Here is a 15,757-nt window from a genome sequence, read left to right as displayed (position 1 = left end):
AAAAAAAAAGGGCTAGGCGCAGTGGCTCATGCCTGTAATCCCAGCACTTTGGGAGGCCAAAGCGGGTGGATCACCTGAGGTCGGGAGTTAGAGAACAGCCTGACCAACATGAAGAAACCCCGTCTCTACTAAAAATACAAAATTAGCCGGGTGTTGTGGCGCATGCCTGTAATCCCAGCTACTTGGGAGGCTGAAACAGGAGAATTGCTTGAACCCAGGAGGTGGAGGTTGCCGTGAGCCGAGATCGTGCCATTGCACTCCAGCCTGGGAAACAAGAGTAAAACTCCTTCTCAGAAACAAAAAAACAAACAAAAAGGTTGACAAAAACTGGATGTAACCGAAATACCCCTTCAATCCATAAATGGATGAACAATCTGTGGTATATCCATATTATGGAGTACTACTCACAATAAAAAGGAATGAGCAGCTTACACACACAACAGCATGTATGTATCTCAGATGTTTTATGCTAAGTGAAAAAAGCAAGATTCAAAAGGCTACATACTATATGATTCCATTTATATATCATTCTATAAAAGGCAAAATGAGGCCAGGCACGGTGGCTCACACCTGTAATCCCAACACTTCCGGAAGCTGAGTTAGGAAGATCACCTGAGCACAGGAGTTCAAGACCAGCTTGGGCAACAAAGCAAGACCCCGTCTCAAAAGAAAAAAAGTAAGGCAAAATGATAGCAATGGAAAGCAGATCAGTGTTTGCCAGGGTTAAGGGTGAGGTGAGAATTTCACTACAAAAAGGCAGCCCAAGTTTTGGGGTAATGGATCTGTTTTGTGATTATTGTGGTGGTAAGTACATGAGTCTCTGCATTTTTTAAACTCATAGAATAGTACACCAAAAGGGGGACTTTTACTATCTGTAAATTTAAAAATAAACTTAAAATGAAAGCAGAAAGATCATGGAGAGTGCTCTTTAGGTATTGAGTAAATATTTATTTATTTATTTTGTTTGTTTGTTTCATTATAATGCTTGTTGTGCTGGAAGGCCAACAAAAATCAGTTTTATTCTTCTTTCCAAAACAGAGGTGTCTGGTTATAGGAAGTGTTGGTTCCTCTTGGACAGTCCAGATGGCAATGACTTTCTTTAAGCTGATAATGTTGTATTAATTCTCCTCATTTATATTAGCTTTTGTTAAATGAGTGAGGTTTCATTTTATCATGAACTTGAATTATTACTTCTAAAATTTAATTTAATTTTTTTTTTTAAGAGACAGAGTCTTGCTGTGTCTCCTAGGCTGGAATGCAGTGGCATGATCAGTCATAGCTCACTGCAGCCTCAAGCCCCTGGGCTCAAGCAATTCTCCCACCTTAGCCTCCCAGTAGCTAGGACAACAGGCACACACCACCATGCCCAGCTAGTTTTTAAAATTTTTTATGGAGATGGGGGTCTTACTGTGTTGCCCAGGCTGGTCTTGAACTCTCAGTCTCAAGTGAGCCTCATGTGTCAGCCTCCTAAATGCTAGGATTACAAGCATGAGCCACCACATATAATATTTAATTATATTATATTTAAGATAATTAAATATTGGCCCAATATTTAATTATGGTAATGATGCTTCTTAAAAACCACTGTGAAAAGATGTCTTTAAACTTGAATTCTCTTAAGAGTGGGACAATTTTCAGTGCTTTATGATCCAACATTCCATATGTAAACTTTAAACTCTCTAACCTCAAAAATAATTCAACTAATAAGGTGTATAATAATATATTTCCCCCATTTTTTAAGAGTTTGTCCTTATATGCAATAAAATAGCTGTGTCCGCCAGAGGACATGAACATTGAGTTAACATTTATCAGACAGTGTTTTGTACTTAACTTCATTATATTTTGTAACAGTCCATTGTTCAAGTGTTAGGTTAATTACTTGAAACCCAAACCTACTTGCTTGAAGAATTTTCATTTTGAAGTACATCAGAGTCGTTAATCACTGCACCTTTTGATCTCCTTTGAAAAACTTCCTAGCATTTATTTTTCTATTATCTCCCTCAATAAAAAGGAGCCACTTTTGTCCTGCTGATGCACGACCTGGTGTGTATCGCTCTATTTCTTGAATATATAGAATATACAAGTTTGGATTTGGAATGTGTCTTCAACATTCGCCTACTATTTGAAACTTATCCCTTTTTCCAGTGTCTTCTTCCAAAAAGCAGCTTGATTTATTTATATAGTGGTTATTGCAGTTGTAGCATTTTAATTCCCTTTATCATCTTCTCTCTCCATTTGGGATGATAGGCAGAGGGACATTTGATGTTCCAGTCGATAATCATAAGAGAATGTTGAAGAGCTAAGTAACTAAGGGGCATCCTTTATACAGAATCTATCCAGTTGTCAGGCTGTCCTCAGTCAGAGGAGTGTTGCTGTAGCTACATCCTCAACTATATCATAGCATTTAAAAAAAACTTGTCATTTAAAAACGATAAAACCAAATACTTAAAAGCACTCTGATGTTTACTTTGCTGAGCCTTACTGGTGATTTTGTTGTTCTATGGAATGCTGTAGAGGAGTCCATTGTTAATCACTTCCTAACCCTATAAAATACGTAACAAGCTGCTGAACAGAATGATGACAACAGAGAACGGAGTTTCATTTGAATTCATGCAAATGTGGAGGTTTCCCAGAAAGCCATTTTAAAAGTATGAGCCACATTTTGAAAATAAAACAAAGAATAACGCCTTGGAATAGAAATCCATAATGAAACCCATATAATAGCTGAAAGATGACAATAAATTCTACGGGGAGAGCTTTCTATTTTCTGTTCCTTTTCAAATTCTAATACTAAACTCTATTAGTGGTCTGTATAAAATAATGAGACATGAAGCCCTGCTGGTATAAAACTATTACTAATCTGTTACTTTGCATAAATTTTCACTCAAACTATTGTCTGTGGTCTTCTTATGAAGGATCTGTTATACGCTTTCTAGCTAAACAGATGAGACCTATTAGCTATTTCCTTTGAATGAATGGTGTTGGAATTTGCAGGCATTGCACTTCTTACAAGTTAGGAAGAGAAAGGGATTGCATACAAGGAAAACACGAGTATTTACTCCAGTCAGAGATCTGTGTTCTTATGTGAATTGATGTCCTTTTCCTCAGTTTCAGTATCACATTAAGGGAAAGGCAGAATGGTGTTTTTACTCTTATTTTAAAGATAGATGTATTACAAAGTGATCACCTTCCTACATCTAAGTCATATCATTGTTTTACTTTCAATAATAGTAACAAGAAATTTATCATTTTTCTCCCCCATAAACTCTGATCTTATCCTTGTTTTACCTATTTCACTTCATGGCACCCCTTTTGTTTCTTAGTCACATAGACTTACAATTTAAATCAGCTTTGATTCCTTTCTTCTCTTCATATGTTTAAGCAGTTGCCAAGTTCTTTTCATTCATCTCTCATAATTTCTCTTATATTCATCTTTTTTTTTCCATTCTCATTGCCAGCATCTTAATGTAGACCATTATAGACTCATGCCTAAATTATTACATCTTTAATTGATTTTTCCAGCCTCCAGTTAATTTCCTTCTGATCCATCCTGAACATCATCACTAGATTTATCTTACTAAAACATGGCTTTTGTTAAACTTAGCAATTTCAAAGTTTCAAAATGATTGCAATAGTAATTGAAGTTATTAATGTTGTTAAGAGACAGTATAGTATAGTGGTATACTGTATTGGCTTTGGAACTAAATAGATATGGGTTGGAATCCCAGATTAATCCCTTAGTAGTGGTGTACTCTTGGGGACTGAGTTACTTGACCTTTTTGGGGCATAGGAATCCTCATTTGAAAATGGGGAGAATAATACGATAGTCTTATAAAAATTAACCACAGTTTATAAAATACATAGTTTAGTGACATCAATTAATGATAATTATTATTAGTAGAAGTGTTGTTCCTGTTATTGTTATCTGTGAGGACAAAATGGAGAAATGGAACAGAGAGTAGAGGATGGAACCAGGTAGAATAGTTCCAATTAAAAGCGTTAGGTAAAAGAGCTCTTCTACGTTGGAAGGGCTGAGGACTTTTTAAAATTTTCAAAGAATGAGGACTTTTAAAAATTTGTAGTTCTTAAGATGCTCACATTGTAAAATATATCAGAGTCTTCTCTCCTCCAGTACACTACAGACAGTATTTTTCAGGTACATGAACTAAAACTTTGCAAACCCAAGGATCAATGACCACTGGTTTTAATTATTAGAAATTTGATGGTTACTTTTCAGAGTGCAGTTCATAGAACAGTCAGTGTCAGATGAGAATGAAAAAGAGAGGTGGATGGAACAGAAATTATCAAGGATGAATCAACACTTGGCAACAAATACCAGTAGTAAACATGGCACTTGGGTACTATCATTGTCTTCATATGTTGGGGTCACCACCATCCTTGTTCTATAGAAGAAAGAGGAGTGTACTCTTTTGCCTCTCTTCTGCAACAGTGTTTGCCATTTTCAAACAGTATTAAGATATGCATTTAAGGTGAGTGGGAGTTATAAGAGGTAACAATGGGTACTGTCTGAGACAACTGTTTGTGAAAATTGCTTGTTACCTGAGAATCCTGAAAGAAAATGTCAGTTACTCATAATTTAGTTTGAGTCAAGGTTTATCAGACCTTCTTGTCTAAGCACTGTGCTAGGACTACAGTGATAGAGATGAGCACCTGTCTTCAAAGAACTTGCACTTTAGTAAGCACAAAATATCTACATTTATTCATTGAGCAAATATTTGTCAAGTTATGTTTATAACACAGTATGTGGCTGGGCAATGAGAATAAAATGGGGAATGAGACAGAGATCCTTCCCTCAAAGTATTTATAGTGATAGGTGACTATTATTAACTCTAGTGTGCAGTAACAAGTTCCGTTGGTGTGGTACAAAGTAGTGGTACAGAGGTTTAGAGTAATCGGGGATCGTATGTGATTGGAAAAGCAGAAAAGAATCAGTTATTCATTTTAGCTCATCTTGGAGGAATGGGTAGACTTTCAATAGAGAAGAGGTTAGTGAAACCTGAGTAAGGGTAAGTTTCCCACAGAGGCAACAAACAAAGTGATGAAAGCAGGGAAACTATTTGGACAGCCCAGTGATATTAGAGGATAAGTGATAGATGAAGCTTCAAAGGTCAACTAGTCTAGTTATTAATCTTGAGTGTACATTAGAGTCACCTGGAGACCTTGTTAGAATGCACATTCCCAAGCATTGTCCCCTTCTGAGTCACGGAACCCAGAGAGTGATTCAGGAACTTGCATTGTTTTCTGAACTTCTATTATTTGCTAAATTTACATTTTTTTATAAGTCGGTGGTTAATTCAGTTTGTCTTTGAACGACACTTAGAGAAGCACTACCTGATCCTGGACATTCAGTTAGTACTTAAATCTCTCTCTAAGCATCTCTGCTAAGTAGTTGTCTCCCTGTTGCCTGAACTGGGACTTTGTCGTCATCTTCTTTTTTTCTTTCTTTCTTTTTAAATGACCCATAAAATTGTGTGTATTTATCATGTACAACATGATGTTTTGAAGTATTATACTTAGTGGAATAGGAGATCTAGCTAACTAATGCATTACCTCACATAGCTATTATTTTTGTAGTGAGAACACATAACATCCACTCTCAGCGTTTTTCAAGAATGCCATAAATCGTCATTAGCTGTAGTCACTGTACTGTACAGTACATCTCTTGAACTTACTCTGTCTAACTGTAAATATGTATTCTTTGACCAACATTTCCCCGTCTTCTCCTCCCTGCTAAATACCACGGCCTCTGGTAATCACCATTTCACTCTGTACTTCTATTTGATCAACTTTTTTAGATTCCACATATGAGTGAGATCCTGCAGTATTTGTCTTTCTGGCCTGGCTTATTTCATTTAACATAATCTTCTTCAGACTTATCCAAATAACAGGATTTCCTTGTTTTTATGGCCGAATAGTATTCCATTTATATATCTATCTATATTACATTTTTTAATCCATTCATTTGTTGATGGACACTTAGGTTGATTCCATATCTTGACTATTATGAATAGTGCTGGAATGAACATAGGAGTGCAGAAGGAGCTTTTTAGTTTTATGTAATCCCATTTGTCTATATTTATTTACCTTTGTTGGCTATGCTTTTGAGGCCATACCTAGAAAATCATTGCCCAGACTAATGTCATAGAGCTTTCCCCCTCTGTTTTCTTCTAGTAGTTTTATCATTTCAGATTCTACATCTAAGTCTTCAATCCATTTTGAGTTGATTTTTATCTTTTTTTAAAAAATAGGGATGAGGTCTCACTACATTGCCCAGGCTGGTCTCGAACTCCTGGGCTCAAGCAATCCTCCTACCTTGGCCTCCCAAAGTGTTGTGATTACAGGCATAAGCCACTGCATCCAGCTGAGTTTATTTTTATACGTGGTGAGAAATAAGGGTCTAATTTCATTCTTCTGCATGTGGATATCTAGTTTTCTCAGCATCTTTTTTTTTTTAAGAGACTGCCCTTTCCCCATTGTATATTCTTGCCACTTTTGTCGAAAATTTGTTGGCTGCAAATGTGTGCATTTATTTCTAGGGTCTGTATTCTATTCACTAGTCTATGTGTCTATTTTTATGCCAGTACCATGCTGTTTCAGTTACTGTAGCTTTGTAGTATATTTTGAAGTCAGGTAGTGTGATGCCGCCAGTTTTGTTCTTTTTGCTCAAGATTGCTTTGTCTATTCCAGGTGAGCATCTGTCTTTTGAGGCAGCCTATTCTTTCTTTGAGTAGACTTGCTGCTTAGAAATCTTTTTCCTTTTATCGAGCTGAAATTTCTCTGTCTCTTCTACCTGTGATTTTTAGCTCTTCCCCCTTGAAAAACAGTAACCAGGTTTTTCTTTTATGAGAGCCCTTCAAGTGTTGGAAGGCCTCTCTTCTGTAAGCTGAACAGATGCAGGTCCTCACTTGTTTTGGTTTTGAGTTCTTTCTTTGTCCTAAACACTTGCCTCTGAGTGCATTCCAGTTTTTTTATGACCTTTGTAAAGTGTAGCACCCAGAACTAAATACTATTACTGCATGGTCTCTGAGTTGTAATTGAATAGTACCCAGAGGGGCCATGTGGTTATATCAATTATTTTCTCATATGGTCCTCATAAATACTATGATGGAACTCTGGGGACAATGGCCTGAATGGAATAACCTTTATTAAGAGATTATATGCCAGCAAAAGGGGCCGGGTATGGTGGCTCATGCCTGTAATCTCAGCACTTTGGGAGGCCGAGGCAGGCGGATCACTTGAGGCCAGGAGTTGGAAACCAACCTGGCCAACATGGCAAAACCCCGTCTCTACTAAAAGTACAAAAATTAGCCAGGCATGATTGCACACGGCTGTAATCCCAGCTACTCAGGAGGCTGAAGCACGAGAATCGCATGAACCTAAGAGGTGGAGGTTGCAGTGAGTTAAGATTGCACCACTGCACTCCAGCCTGGAGTGCAGAGACAAAGCGAGACTCTGTCTCAAAAAAAGAGAGGGATGATATGCAAGCAAAAAAAGAGTGGGATAGGAACTGGCCTTTAGTGTGCTTGGTAGTTGTCAGCTACTAAATTTTAGAATAGAATATAATAAGCTAGAATACTGTCTTTGTCCTTTTTCCTTCCATGTTTAATTTTACTGAGTACCTTGCAAAAATATTTATCTCCCACCTTCATCTTCCCTCTTACATTGCATTCTTTCTCCCCTCTCCTTCTCTTTCTTTTACCTTTCCTTTCCTCATTTGATAAGGATTTTGCATGTGTAAGATTAGAGAAGTTATCTGTGCTTTCCCCTCATTCCAGGTACTTTCAGGTGGGACAAAATGATACACTATTGTGGAGAATTTTGGTTGCAGAAGAGGGGCTTTGGCTGGGGATGAAGCAAAGTTTGCCATTTCTGTCCCTTTAGTTCCTCCCATATGTCCCTTGACACACCCTGATTACTGTAACAAGGCTTGAGCTCTGCAGTTAACCAGAGCTGCGACTGAACAAGCTGAATTTAAACCATAAATTGCCTTTTGGAGAGTTATGTGAATATAGGTCCAGAGATCCTTTTTAAAGCTATTGAATGAGGACCAAAGAATGTCCACGTATCTTTCTCCAGTCTTCACTCATCCTATAACTAAAACTTTAATTTACTTTTTGTATCCCACCAGCTTCTTTAACTTTACCCTGGAAAAGCTTAAATATCAATTGTGTTAAGATGGGATGTTTTTCTGACATGAGAAACTATATTGTACAGCCTTCTTCCAATAAAGAGGCTGGTGAATAGGGAAAAAGAAGGAAGAGATACAGGGTTTTTTTCTTCTTCCCGAAGCAGGCAGCTCTATGTTTTTTCTTGCTTTGTAATCTTAATTATTGAGAAAAGATGTCTAGTAATTAGCTCTTTTGTGTCAGAGTTCAGTATGATGGCACAGAGTCTGTACTGTAACATCCTTGAATTTTTCCACTTTCTTGCTCTTTAGCAACATGCTAAATTATTGATGACTGTTAGAGCTCTTGTTTCTTCTCCTGCTGGTGTTTTTCTTCTAGAATAAGGATGTCAGTGAGCTTTACATTAACTCAGTCACAGTTTCCAAATATTACTAATGTTTAGAAGGTTCTTTTTGACTCTGCTGAATTATTTGCAATGTCTTTTGTTCGTTGCTTGTTACATCAGGTGATTGAAAAGTCCCTTGAGCCTCTTCTCATTTTTCTGATCCCACAATTGACTGCCGAATTGTAACGAATTGCTATATACAGTGACCCAAATTCTGTATCTCTAATGGATGGGCCATGCATGTTTCCATGCTGACAAACCAGCAGGATTTTTTTGAGTCTTCACTTTACTGCAGCATTTTCTTTCAGTACTAGCCAACATTTACAGATCTTGATATATTTTCATTTACTTGCTAAACAACAAAAACTGTGGTCAAGTACTCTTGGCAAAAATCTAGGCAATGACAATTGTTTGGTGAGCTGTGAAATGCCATTAAAGAAGAAAAATATGAATGTTGCACTGAAGTATTATTAGTACTGATTTTTTTTAAACCAAGGAGTTTTGAGGATCATTCAGACTTTCTAATTAGCCATGTGTACAGGAATTTTGCCTGTCCTGGTTTAATTTGTCTAGATTTGTATGCAGGGTTTCACTTTAGGACTTTGCAATACGTGCTAGAGAGATTGATCCCGCTCTGCCTAGCTATTTAGTGTAGTATAGTGAGCATTGGCTTTGACGTCCAACAAACTGGGTTCAAGTTCAACTATATGACCTTAGGTAAGCTACTTGTTTAAGCCTTAATTTCCCTGTCTGTAAAATATGGCTAAAGCTCGACTCTGCCTCATAATTATTGCCAGGATTAGGTGAAATCATGAATGTAAACATTTATATCAGTGCCTGGCATAGAGTTACCACTCAATAAATGGCAAGTATCAGTGGTGACTAGGGCCGTTCCAGGAAATAATGGGAAATACGAGTGGACATGCCAAAATAAGGGGAGAGGGAGAAAGGGGCAGGGCATGCCTCGTGAAATGAATGTGAAAACACATGACAGAAACAAAAGTGAACAGCTACCTCACAGTCCACTGGTAGAGACAGACTCTCAACAAATCCTTATAAAACTAGTTGATTAGGGCAACCCATTTCTCCGGGACCCCTCTCTGCATCAGAGAGCTATTCTCTTTCTTTTGCCTATTAAACTTCTGCTCTTAACCTCACTCTTAAAAAAAAAAAAAAAAAAAAAAAACTAGTTGTTTAATTATGATTACCTAGGCCACATGGCAGAAGTACAGGGTGCATTTAAAGAGGCTACCTTTCTGTGGTCAGTCTCTTGTGATGGTTTACACTGACTGAATGTGCTGTGTCTTCAGCTGCCCACATACTTCTGCTAGAAAATGGCAAGTGTGCAGTTATCTGAGCCTTGTGAGTGGAGCCCTCACTACTCACGTGTCTCACTTTTTGTTTTGCTCTAATCTTTTACCCTTGGGTTCAGTGAGAACTTTCCTCAGAGGACCAGTAAGGCCTCTGTCTGGGGGGGATAGAAATTGCATTACAAACATTTAATATACTCTTTCAACTACCACCTAAATTATGTGCTTCTAGAAATGAGTTTTCTAATTTCTTTTCCTTTTCAGCAGTACTTAGCATGATATTCTATATTGAGCCTCTCAATAACTTATATTAGCCAAGAGATAAGCGTGTGGCCTTTTGTCCTTCCCACCATACTCATCTTGCCGGATTATATGGTAACAATATCAATACAAATGTCTTCTGGAATTGTAAATTCCACATACTCATTTTTAAGATCTGATGATGACATTTTTTATTTCAATATGTAGTCATTTAGACATTTTTCTTTTTCAGTTCATGTCTGTATTTAATGAAAAAACTGTGATGATACAGATAACCCAAAAAGATTTTTTTAACAAGTTTATTTTAGGAATGTCTTTCATAAACAGATAGAATCTCCCATATTCTTTGAATGTGTAATACTACAGAATAATAAAATGATAATACTAGACAGTCTGACTCGGAGGAGACTTCGCTGGATTACACTAACTCTCTTTCAGACTGACACATCTTACATTAACTTGATAGCCACTGGTTGGTCACTTCCCTTCCTGGTAGACTTTGACTTTCTCCAGCCTTTTATTAAACTCTTCAGATTAACTCTGGTCAAATATGAGGGTAGTCAACAGAAAAATAGTTAAGACCAACGAATCCTATCCAGATTTTCTCTCCTATGGATTGATTAAGAAAGTAATAGCCTGCAGATGTTACTATATCAGTCAGAATAGGCTAGGTTATATGTAGTTACAGACCACTCTAAAAATCTTAGTGCCATATTTCTCACTCATACAACAAATTCAGTAAGAATTGGTAGGGTCTTTGTTCATTGTAGTCACTCAGGGACCCACGCTGACAGAGACTCAATACATGTTTCCATGATCACAGAGTCAGGGGAAAAAGAGCTCTAGAGGGTCTCACTCTAGCAATTCAATATTCCAGCTCAGACAGGACTCCTGCCACTCCTACTCACAATTTACATGGCCCCAGCCAGCCAAAGAGGAATAGGAAATTTAGTCTTCCATGTGTCCAGAAGGAAGAGAACTGGATCTAGATATCAGTAAGTAGGAATAATGACTCTAATTATGTATGAATAAATGAATAAATCTTCTTTTAGTTAGTGAAAAGTTACCATGGGGGCAAGTAGCTTTTTAGCACTGTATTTGACAAGTCAGCCCATTTCCATAAAGCTGTTTTAACATTTAAATTGTGGCATACACAAGTGATAATAATAGTAGCCAACACTAACATAACAGTCTGTATAATCCTCATAGCAGCCCTATGAAAAAGGTACCCTTTTTATCCCCATTTTATAGATGTGGAGTCTGAAGCACAGAGGGGTTAAGTAAGAAGCCCAAAATCACATAATTAGTAAGTAGCAAAGCCAGGATTTTAACTCGGGTGGTCTGCCTCCAGAGTCCAAGCTCATAATCACTAGGCTGTAGGATACCTTACATTTTTTCACAACAGACTATTTTCCTTATTAATATTTGTTAACTAATTATTCTATATGCTGTAAGAAAGACTCCAGTTCTCTAGAGGAGGAGAATTGAAGTATCAGCAGTGGGCTGGACTAAGTAACCAGGAAATTTCCATCCAGCCATATGATTCTTTTATGATTCTGGAGTAAGTTCACAAAATACTTATCAAGCGTGCCAGGCACTGTGCTGACTCTAGGAATTTACTGTAGTGAATAACACAGACATGACTGATCCCTGTTCTCAGAGTATTTGTTCCCATGAAATAGACAGTCATTGAAGGAAAGCACAAAATGTCCAATGAAGGCACATGGCCAGGGGATTTAACCTCTTCTAGATGGTTAAGCCTGGCTCTTTGTCATTAGAGCTGAGGTAGATAAGGAAAGGCGAAAAGGTATGGACAAAGAAGGTCAAGCACTTAGTGAGCAGGTACCCAGTGTGAAGAACTGGGAGAAGCCTGTTAAGAACAGAGCACAGAGACCAAAGGCGAGATCAGATTAGGTCACATTGATGCAGCCTGTAGAGGCAGGAAACCACTTAAGCAGGGGAATGACACAAGCAGATTTGTATCTTTCAAAACTGCTCCGTTTTGAAGAATCATGCCCCTGGGCAGAGGTGTGGAGTGGATTAGAGGGAACTCAGAGTGGATGGGGAGACCAGTAAGGAGACTGCTTAGTAATTTTGGTGAGAGAAGAGATGCTAGCTAGGAGGCTAAGGTCGTAGCAACAGGGGCAGGAGATGTAAATAGATTTGAGAGATTTAGAAGGAAGCCAGTTTAGGACTTGGCGATTAATTGGATGTGTGCATGTGGGTAAGAGGTGGAAATGAGTGAGCGAGAGAAAGAGAGAGAGAGACAAAGAGAGTGTGTTCAGGGCCAACTTCCTGATTTCTGGCTTGAGCAGCTGACTGCTTGCTAATCCCTATAATGAGTGAGAATGGTGGAGAAGCTATTTTGGAGGAGAGAGGAGGTGGTAGCACTGTATGCCCTTTATAGTGGGAAATTGGGAAATATGAGTGGATATGCCAGAATAAGGGGAGAGTGAGACAGGGGCAGGACATGCATCGTGAACTGAACATGAAAACACATGACAGAAACAAGTGAACAGTTAGGTGGTAACACATCTGTAGGCATTGAGGTGTGGGAAGTTGAGCCAGGGAAAGCATATTCTCACCCCTTCACCTAGAAGCAGGACCAGCCTAAACTAATCTTCAGTGTGTTATATATTGGCTTCAGAGGACATTTGTCTGTCAGTGTCAGGGTTTCAGTCTCTGTTGGTTCCCCCCACAGCAGCCTGAATTTTTCTTCTCTGATAAAGTTAGTATAGAATTCTAGTTTTGTTTGTTAAATTGTTCATGTGGTCCATTGTGTTACAAAGTCATACCACCATAATCCATTTGCCTGCCAAGTCAATATTTGCTTCACAAACATAGCATAAATTAAGATGATTCTGTCTAGCTTGAGTTTCTTACAATTTTTTTTTTTTTAAATCCTTGATCCGTTTATGTTTAAGAGCACAAATGGGCCGGGTGCGGTGGCTCACACATGTAATCCCAGCACTTTGAGAGGCCGAGGTGGGCAGACCACCTGAGGTCGGGAGTTCGAGACCAGACTGACCAACATGGAAAAACCCCTATCTACTAAAAATACAAATTTAGTTGGGCATGGTGGCACATGCCTGTAATCCCAGCTACTCGGGAGGCTGAGGCAGGAGAATCACTTGAACCTGGGAGGCAGAGGTTGAGGTAAGCCGAGATTGCACCATTGCACTGCAGCCTGGGAAACAAAAGCAAAACTCCATCTCAAAAAAAAAAAAAAAAAAAAAAAAAAAAAGAGTACAAATGAGTCTGTTCTATATGACCTCCAACTTTCCTTCTTCACAGGAGGGCCATCTGTTGTTAAACAGTGTGGACTGGGTGAAGCTTCTGGGGTCATCATATTAACTTCTTTGGGTGTATTCTTCCTCTCCATGTACTTAGTACTTCTGTTTTTATTTTAAATATATATATAGTAAGACTTTTTTTTTTTTTTTTGAGATGAAGTCTCGCTCTGTTGCCCAAGCTGGAGTGCAGTGGCGTGATCTTGGCTCACTGAAACCTCCACCTCCCAGGTTCAAGCAATTCTCCTGCCTCGGCCTCCCGAGTAGCTGGGACTACAGGCAGGCACCACCATGCCCAGCTAATTTTTATATTTTTAGTAGAGATGGGGTTTCACTACGTTGGCCAGGCTGGTCTCGAACTCCTGACCTCATGACCTGCCTGCCTCGGCCTCCCAAAGTGCTGGGATTACAGGTGTGAGCCACTGCACCCAGCCCAGACTCTGTTATTAGAGGAATTCACAGACAAAATGTTGCCCCCACAAAACAGCAATGGAGTCTAACAAAAACTATCTCACCAACATCAGCATTATGAAGGCACTGTGATTTTGTTATATGTATTTCTGTGCAATCTAGTACTGGGAAGCTATTCTCTCTTGCCACAGTTTTGCCTGGTCCCTTAAAATAGGAACTTTTACCATCTCGGGAATTTTGGGAGGAAGGCTTCATGCATAAGAGAGGGGCTGTAGAACCAGACTGGGTTATCCCTCAGCTCTGTACTTTCTAGTTGTATACCTTTAGGTATAACTGTATGACTTTAATTTTTGTTTGGGCCATATCTAAAATTGGACTGTTGATAACATCCACTTCATAGGTTGTTGTCAGGAATAATGAGGTAATATATGTAAAGCACTAAAAATAGTATCTGGCACACAGTAAAAGCTCAATAAATGCCAGCTATTATTGCTTTCTTAATATCTCCCAGAGGCTGGGTGTGGTGGCTCATGCCTTTAATACCAGTGCTTTTGGAGGCCAAGGTGGGAGGATCACTTCAGCCAGGAGTGTAAGACCAGCCTGAGCCACAAAATGAGATCTGTTTCTATGAAAAAAAAATTTTTTTAACTAGCCAGGCATGGTAGCGTGTGCCTGTAGTCCTAGCTACTCCTGAAGCTGAGGTGGGAACATCTCAGATGTTCAAGGCTGCTGTGAGCCATGATTGGCTCGTGTTGTCCAGCTCGGGCGACAGACTGAGACCCCCTCTCTAAAACAAAAACATCTCCTAGGACAAGGTGATAAATTTATTCTCTGTAACTCTCTATAGCATCTCATATAGGATTCTGTATTCAAAAGTCTCCTGCAACCACCTCCCCACCCCCAAATTTGTAGGAATTGGCAAACAAGTGGGGAGGGACTAGGTCCCTCCAAAGGATCTACTACCACCCAAGAGAACACATTCTTAACCCTTCACCTAGAAGCAGGACCTCTAAACTGGCCCTTTTTGGGACACAGGCTACCTTGGCCAGCAGCCCCACAACACTTTGGGCCTGGAATTGTGTCATCCAGTGTTTCTGTGCTCCTTAGAAGGTTTCTCTTTTACCTTAGTGTTGGCTCTGAGTTCTATGAAATTTACCCTCGGAGTTGTGATTCTCTTTATTGCCTTCATAGGCAGTCACCCAGCTTCTCCACTTCTCCACAGGATGTTTCTGGGAAGCATATGATAAAATGGATTATGTTTTCCTAGAGGAAAAGTATAAGTGCAAATTACTTTGCTAACTTAGTACTCAATATCAAAAAAAATTCTAGATTTGGCCAATGCTGTATTAGAAAACCCAGATCTCCTGGCTCCCTGACCAGTGTTATATCTACTATAGCTCATTATCTGTGCTTTAAAAGCTTTATAAAATATACATAAACGTTTAATTAGTGTATGTGGTGCAGAAGACCCTAATGCATTATAAAGTAGACATACAACACATTAAAATATGTCTATTATGCCATAAATTTGACATACCTAAAAGTAATATGTTACTATAATATACACTAAACATTTAATTAACATTAGTGTTGCTTGCTTTTTACAATTGTAAGGGACTTGATGGAAGAATTTAAAAAGCTTATCTAAGAATGTTTGAAAAAGAAAGTGGTCCAGAAATGATTGTGTTCTCTCTGAAACCTATTCCAAACAGGCTTTCCCTCATCTTACACCCTCAAACTGCCGTTGTCAAGGTCACCAATTATTACCATAGTGCTGAGCCCAGTAGTCTCTTCCGAATCCTTGTCTTGCTTCACTTAGCAGCAGCACTGGATTCAGCTGTTAACACCCTGCTCCTTGAAAAATGTCATTTACTTTACTTCCAGGACACCTCTCTTCTCTGGTTTCCTCCTATCCCACTGGCTGTTTCTACTTAGTGCGTTTTGCCAGTTCCT

The 15,757-nt window shown here is 38.8% G+C and overlaps 1 protein-coding gene across 7 annotated transcripts in view; it reads left to right on the top strand.

Moving 5' to 3' along the window:
• Positions 1 to 15,757, top strand: part of BTBD9 (BTB domain containing 9) — a 470,458-nt gene that overhangs the window by 184,556 nt on the left and 270,145 nt on the right. The window lies entirely within an intron of this gene.

Source organism: Pongo pygmaeus, chromosome 5, assembly GCF_028885625.2.
Source record: "Pongo pygmaeus isolate AG05252 chromosome 5, NHGRI_mPonPyg2-v2.0_pri, whole genome shotgun sequence".
In the NCBI taxonomy this organism is placed as follows: domain Eukaryota; kingdom Metazoa; phylum Chordata; class Mammalia; order Primates; family Hominidae; genus Pongo; species Pongo pygmaeus.
The sequence above is the reverse complement of the archived record's forward strand: the minus strand, read 5'-3'. Positions and strand labels throughout refer to the sequence as shown.